This window comes from Neovison vison, chromosome 6, assembly GCF_020171115.1.
Source record: "Neovison vison isolate M4711 chromosome 6, ASM_NN_V1, whole genome shotgun sequence".
NCBI lineage: Eukaryota > Metazoa > Chordata > Mammalia > Carnivora > Mustelidae > Neogale > Neogale vison.
The window spans coordinates 64,787,256-64,795,360 of record NC_058096.1 but is presented as its reverse complement, the minus strand read 5'-3'; the positions used below and the strand labels follow the sequence as shown (position 1 = coordinate 64,795,360).

General features: G+C 40.8%; 1 pseudogene; it reads right to left on the bottom strand.

The window, feature by feature from the left end:
* Positions 1 to 1,693: 1,693 nt before the first annotated feature.
* On the bottom strand, positions 1,694 to 4,687 carry LOC122910066 (annotated as a pseudogene).
* Positions 4,688 to 8,105: the final 3,418 nt, after the last annotated feature.

Below are 8,105 nucleotides of genomic sequence, written 5' to 3'. Positions count from 1 at the left end.
TGTCATATAAGCAGTTTAATAGATGCAGGTAAGTCATTTAATAAAATTACATATCCTTTTTTTATTAAAGAAAATAACTCACTGCAAACAGGAAACAAAAGGAAACTTCTTCAGATAAAAACATGTATGTAAAACTTACAACTAGCATCATATTAACGGTGAAAGTTGAATGTGTTTCCCTAATATAAGGGACAAGCAAGGATGACTGCTTTCATTGCTTCCATTGAACATTGTTCTGGAGGTTGGAAACAATTCAATAAGACAAGATAATATAATATTAAATGAGATTAATTAAGTAAAATAAAATAAATAGTACAATAAAAATAAAATACATCCAGATTTTCGAGGAAGATTAAAACTCTTGTTACTTGAAGACAACATAATCCTCCACATAGAAAATTCTAATGGATCAAAAAGCTTCCAGAATTAGTAAAGATGCAGAATGAATTTATCATAACAAAAAACAATTATAAATTGAAATTGAAAAAAATACTGTTTAAAATACTATAAGTATATGAAATAAAGACTACTTTAACAAATTATGCATAAAACCTACAAACTGAAAACTACAAAATATTACTGAAAATCAAATAACTTAAATAAATGGAGAGACTCTCATGATCATGATTTGGAATACTCAATATCAGTTCTTTCCAACTCTACAGAGTCCATGGGTGGGAAAATGATTAAAAATCCTTGAAATTGTTTTATTTTATAAAAATTGACAAGCTTATTCTAAAAACTATATGGAAAATCAAAGACTTTTAATATCCAAAACAATTTTGAAAATTATAAGCAAAAATGAAAGAGTTACAGTATTTTATTCAAGACTTAAGGGACAACTACAGTTAGCTAGACATCATGGTATTAGCATAAATGAATATTAGGTCATTGGAATAGCATAGAGAATTCCAAAATAGACTCTAACATATACAATCATTTGATTTTTTTAAACGGCAAGATATTTTACTTATTTTTTAAAAAAGCTTATTTTCAAAGAAAACAAAAAGACAACCAAGCCAGCACTCAGATCTGAAAGATCGATGTAAACCAGCAGAAGAAACTGACTTCACTGATGGCACCCACAGCAACTAACTCCTAGCACAGTTGTTGGGTTCTGGAAGATGTACTGCTTGAAGAAAGGTTACCGTTTCCGTTGAGGTTAGCATAGAGCATGAGCATGAAATCAGCCATAATACCTGGCTTGCTAAAATGTAACTAGAGGCCCCGGGAGGACAGGGAAGGTTTGGGACAAGGGTGTGAGCCTTTGGAATGCCCAGGTCTGTGTTCGCACTCTGCCCTTGGAATGACCCAAAGCTTTCTTAGCCCAAACAGCCACCATGTGATCTAAAAGATGTACGTGTTGTCCCTCAGGCTATGTTTAGTAGAACATGCAGATTAGCTTATCATATCTTTCCCTTAAACAGACTCTCCTAGTTTCAGTAAGACCCCTTGTCACACATCAGGAGCTTGAGAACAGTGATTAGGATTTTTTATTATCTTGAAGGACCAATAAAAGCAGGAGCAAAGAAGAGCAAAGGATCTTCGCCTTTGAGCGTTGACCCCCTTGCCTTTTCCTCTCTTTCACAGCGAAGTTTGGAGTAATCTTTCATCAGTTAGTACAGGGATTTCTGACCATTCCTGGCACATCCCCCCATCCCTAACCCTTTGAGGAAGAAGGAGGGCCACAGTTCTAACAAGGAGCTACCAGCCTCTGCTTCCAGATACATGCCCAAACCTACTCTGGGGAGACATGCTAGAGTTCTTGTCCCTGATCCCCAGTACCTATGTGGCTGAGGCAATGTCAAATTCCAGCACCAGGTCCCGATTGAATGCCACAAAGGAGCATCTGAGGCAGCTGAAGTCTGGTGTGGAGGGTGGCAAGTAGATCTGCACCCCAGTGAAGATGTCCAGTAGCACTTTTGCTTGGCCCTGGGATCTCATCGGAAGCCTTCTTCTCTCCCACTTTCACAGAGGAAGGTTATGCTGTCAGCTTGTTGCCGCCTTTACTATTGCAGCTACTCAGTCTCCCGCCTGCCTTCTTGGCACTGGTGGAGGGCTGCTTTGGGGACCCTTGCAAGATCCAACAGGCTCCAAGGTACCCTTATTCACTTCACTGCTGCCCCGTGTAGTGGCGTTCCCCTCCTTTCCACCTGCCACAGTGAATCTGGCCCTCTCCTTGGACAGCGGATATAGTTCCCTGAGTTGGGGCAGGTTAGTAGCAGACTTCCTATCATCATGGACCTGGGTACTATGAGGAAATAAGATGGAGATCCCATCATCTCTGTGAGCCTCAGATTTGGAGGATTTAGTCCCTGTGATCTTCCACATGGCAGCTTTCTTTGAGTCTGGGACAATAAGTCAGGGTAGCAGATTTTACTGATTTTCAGCCAGTTAGGTATCTTTCTGGGATCCTTGCTGATCTTCACCATATTCAGTTCCTTCTCCAAGGGGCAAGTGTCGTGTGATCATGGTCTCCTGCATACTTGGTGACTGCATCACTTCTGGCCACTTGGGTCATAGCAGCCCATGAGGAAGATGGATATCATGCTGCCTTTACTCCCATGTCCATAGACGGCCCCAAGGCCCCTGGGTCAGTTGTGTCAGCCATGGCCCACTCATTTATATAGTCTTTGTTCACTTTCATCCAGTGTTGCTTTCTAGGCTCATAGGTACCTTTCACATCCTTCAGTTCTAGCCCTTCCAACCATCCTGAGATCACCAAGTTTATCATGTCAACCAAGTCTGAAGCTTTAGTGACTTGCTTCATTCCTGAGAACATAATCAGTTGGGAATTTCAACCCTGTTATCAAGAAGAAACTTTGCTGCTCACACAGAGGCCTGTCCATCAAGCTGACATTGAAGTAGATGCAATCAAAAAAGAGGCAGAAATTAGCATCTGGGAAGGCAGCTTTCTGGTGTACTCCCCAAGTCCCAAAGGGCAGTGGTTTGGCTGTCTTAGTGTCATTCAGGAGGACTTTAGAGTCCAATATCATGCTGTGGCCCCCACAGAAAGTTTGGAGGATGTAGTCTTTAAGGTGGACCACCTTAGGAAGCAGGATGGGCTTGAGTGTGTGGCTGAAGTAGCTGAAGTGGTTCCTGTTCTTATGCACCTAAACTTGCTCCCCACTATACTTGATCTCAGAGAACAAGCTATTAGGACACTTCTTCATTGCCTGTTTGATGGACTTGTAGGCCACAGCCAGCATGGGCTGTACTGGCATCATCAGTGAAGCCTGGTTGCTTAGAGCTCATCTCTGACCTAGCTCCTCTGCTCCTCCTCCACTCTTGCTCATTGCAGAGGACCCCCTCCACCAGGTCCTGCACGTTTCACAAGGCTTTGAAGGCTTTATAGGTTTTGGGACTAAGGGCGTCTAACATATGTTTTGCACCTGAGTTCATCTTCAGATCATATTTAACCAACCTGATGATGTACTTAAGGTCATTGCCTGGACACCTGGAGGCGATGTCCTACAGAGTCTGTTGCTGCTCATCTTCCTTGGTGAGCTTGGAGAGTTGAAGGAGGAATTCATTTCTTGAGTGGTAAGGAGGTTCTTGGCAACTGAGTGGAAAGACTTTCTCTGCTCAGAAAAAAAACTCTGTCTCTGACACTTCACCGTGCTCTAGGTCTCATGCCATATCACCTGGGTTGCAGTTAAGAATGTGACTGAAAAACTTCATAATCTACTTATTATTCAAGATGTAAACACTTTTAATAATACCTGACAGCTGCAGCTTCACTGTTAGGTACACATCACTGTGGAAACTATCTCTTGCTCAGCTTTTCCAAAGGAAGTCCTGGATGATTTGGGTCTTTGTGTTGTAGCCAGGATTTTCAGCCACCATGGCACATAACTTCGAAAGCTCACATAGCGGGCAATACTTACGCTTGGGGACACATTTGGAGAGGAGAAACTTGCCTTAAGTGTCTGGCTTGAGCAGGCTTCCCCAAAGTTGTTGGGCTTGACTGAAAAGCCAGAAAATTTCTGGGGATTGGTGTTGGTGACAAATGAAACATCTTTCACTGGAGATGTCACCTGGCCAGTGGCTATTAGCTTAGCTTGGACAATGGCTTTCTTCTTTAGTGTGCTTGTTGCCTTAGAAGACAGATCTGCAATGTGCTGGCTTATCTGTTCCTTCTCATTATCTTCTAGCTCTTCCCAGCTTTCCAGCTCTATGTGGTCTTCAATATTTTTTGTGGTGGCCTGGGCCCATTCCAGTTTCTCAAACGTGCATTTAATATGATACCATTCTCTCATATCACCCCTGGAGCCTGAGAAGGGATAGGCACCACTTTGCTGATGGGTGTACACTCTTCACAATCTTTTCATTGCCTTTTTTTTTTTTTTTTTTTTTTGCAACTAGCCATTCTACGCTAGCCGCAGTCCACATAGAACCATTGCTTAGCTATCTCAAAGGGGCCACTGCAGAATTCCACCTGTGACATGGCAAGAAAACAAGGCAGGTGAAGCATGGTCTTAGATTACTTTCCTGGAGGAGAGAACAAGCTTTTTTTTTTTTTCTGGAGGAGGTAGTTCCCATGAAGCATATCTGTTTCTGACCAATGGCTGAACTGTTTTATGTCAGGCCAATGATACTGTTCTTGGAATGGGCACAGTTATTTTGAGCTGAGCGTGTAGAGGTTTGGTGGGAAGAGGCTCTTGAAAGCCAAAGTTATACAACTCATGGAATGACTGGGAAAATTAAAATGATGTGCATGGATGAGCTGATGGGGGAGACTCGAAACTCCTTGCCTTCTCCCTTCTGGTGTACACCACAGGCCCAGACCAGGCACCCTTGGGCTGTGCGTGCCATGTTGGTTTGTCTACAGTCATATGATTTTGATAATGGGGGTAAGTCAATTCAAAGAAGAAAAGATAATTTTCCATGAAATGGTGCTGGATAGAAAAATGAAAAAAAAAAAAAAAAGGGCACTAGAGAAAATGACTCTTACCTCAGACTAAATGTATTAATGTAGATCACAGATCTAAATGTAAGAGCTAAATGACATTGAGATGGTAAGATTCTTAAGTGAGAGATGAAAAGCATGTGCCATAAAAATAATCCGTTTTCATCAAAATGAAATAATGCTTTTTAAAAATTTTTTTTATTTTTTATAAACATATAATATATTTTTATCCCCAGGGGTACACGTCTGTGAATCTCCAGGTTTACACACTTCACAGCACTCACCATAGCACATACCCTCCCCAATGTCCATAACCCCACCTCCCTTCTCCCAACCCCCCTCCCCACAGCAACCCTCAGTTTGTTTGGTGAGATTAAGAGTCACTTATGGTTTGTCTCCCTCCCAATCCCATCTTGTTTCATTTCTTCTTCTCCTACCCTTTTAACCCCCCATGTTGCATCACCACTTCCTCATATCAGGGAGATCATATGATAGTTGTCACTCTCTGCTTGACTTATTTCGCTAAGCATAATACCCTCTAGTTCCACCCACGTCGTTGCAAATGGCAAGATTTCATTTCTTATGATGGCTGCATAGTGTTCCATTGTGTATATATACCACTGCTTCTTTATCCATTCATCTGTTGATGGACATCTAGGTTCTTTCCATAGTTTGGCTACTGTGGACATTGCTGCTATAAACATTCGGGTGCACGTGCCCCTTCGGATCACTACGTTTGTATCTTTAGGGTAAATACCCAGTAGTGCAATTGCTAGGTCATAGGGCAGTTCTATTTTCAATATTTTGAGGAAACTCCATGCTGTTTTCCAGAGTGGTTGCACCAGCTTGCATTCCCACCAACAGTGTAGGAGGGTTCCCCTTTCTCCGCATCCTCGCCAGCATCTGTCATTTATTGACTTGTTAATTTTAGCCATTCTGACTGGTGTGAGGTGATAGCTCATTGTGGTTTTGATTTGTATTTCCCTGATGCCGAGTGATATGGAGCACTTTTTCATGTGTCTGTTGGCCATCTGGATGTCTTCTTTGCAGAAACATCTGTTCATGTCCTCTGCCCATTTCTTGACTGGATTATTTGTTCTTTGGGTGTTGAGTTTGTAAGTTCTTTATAGATTTTGGACACTAGTCCTTTATCTGACATATCATTTGCAAATATCTTTTCCCATTCTGTCAGTTGTCTTTTGGTTTTGTTAACTGTTTCCTCTGCTGTGCAAAAGCTTTTGATCTTGATAAAATCCCAATAGTTCATTTTTCCCTTGCTTCCCTTGCCTTTGGCGATGTTCCTAGGAAGATGTTGCTGCGGCTGAGGTCGAAGAGGTTGCTGCCTGTGTTCTCCTCAAGGATTTTGATGGATTCCTTTCTCACATTGAGGTCCTTCATCCATTTTGAGTCTATTTTCGTGTGTGGTGTAAGGAAATGGTCCAATTTCATTTTTCTGCATGTGGCTGTCCAATTTTCCCAACACCATTTATTGAAGAGGCTGTCTTTTTTCCATTGGACATTCTTTCCTGCTTTGTCGAAGATTAGTTGACCATAGAGTTGAGGGTCTACTTCTGGGCTCTCAATTCTGTTCCATTGATCTATGTGTCTGTTTTTATGCCAGTACAATGCAGTCTTGATGATGACAGTTTTGTAATAAAGCTAGAAGTCCAGAATTGTGATGCCACCAACTTTGGCTTTCTTTTTCAATATTCCTTTGGCTATTCGAGGTCTTTTCTGGTTCCATATAAATTTTAGAATTATTTGTTCCATTTCTTTGAAAAAGATAGATGGTACTTTGATAGGAATTGCATTAAATGTGTAGATTGCTTTAGGTAGCATAGACATTTTCACAATATTTATTCTTCGAATCCAGGAGCATGGAACATTTTTCCATTTCTTTGTGTCTTCCTCAGTTTCTTTCATGAATACTTTATAGTTTTCTGAGTATAGATTCTTAGCCTCTTTGGTTAGGTTTATTCCTAGGTATCTTATGGTTTTGGGTGCAACTGTAAATGGGATTGAGTCCTTAATTTCCCTTTCTTCTGTATTGTTGTTGGTGTAGAGAAATGCAACTGATTTCTGTGCATTGATTTTATATCCTGACACTTTATTGAATTCCTGTACAAGTTCTAGCAGTTTTGGAATAGAGTCTTTTGGGTTTTCCACATAGAGTATCATATCATCTGCGAAGAGTGATAGTTTGACTTCTTTGCCGATTTGGATGCCTTTAATTTCCTTTTGTTGTCTGATTGCTAAGGCTAGGACTTCTAGTACTATGTTGAATAGCAGTGGTGATAATGGACATCCCTGCCGTGTTCCTGACCTTAGCAGAAAAGCTTTCAGTTGTTCTCCATTGAGAATGATATTTGCGGTGGGTTTTTCATAGATGGCTTTGATAATATTGAGATATATGCCCTCTATCCCTACACTTTGAAGAGTTTTGATCAGGAAGGGATGCTGTACTTTGTCAAATGCTTTTTCAGCATCTATTGAGAGTATCATTTGGTTCTTGTTCTTTCTTTTATTGATGTGTTGTATCACATTGATTGATTTGCGGATATTGAACCAAACTTGTAGCCCTGGAATAAATCCCATTTTGTCGTGGTGAATAATCCTTTTAATGTACTGTTGAATCCTATTGGCTAGTATTTTGGTGAGAATTTTCGCATCTGTGTTCATCAAGGATATTGGTCTGTAATTCTCTTTTTTGATGGGATCCTTGTCTGGTTTTGGGATCAAGGTGATGCTGGCCTCATAAAATGAGTTTGGAAGTTTTCCTTCCATTTCTATTTTTTGGAACAGTTTCAGGAGAATAGGAATTAGTTCTTCTTTAAATGTTTGGTAGAATTCCCCCAGGAAGCCGTCTGGCCCTGGGCTTTTGTTTGTTTGGAGATTTTTGATGACTGTTTCAATCTCCTTACTGGTTATGGGTCTGTTCAGGCTTTCTATTTCTTCCTGGTTCAGTTGTGGTAGTTTATATGTCTCTAGGAATGCATCCATTTCTTCCAGATTGTCAAATTTGTTGGCGTAGAGTTGCTCATAGTATGTTCTTATAATTGTTTGTATTTCTTTGGTGTTAGTTGTTTTTCAATTCTTCTTTAATTTCCTGGTTGACCCATTCATTCTTTAGAAGGATGCTGTTTAGTCTCCGTGTATTTGGGTTCTTTCCAAATTTCCTCTTGTGGTTGAGTTCTAG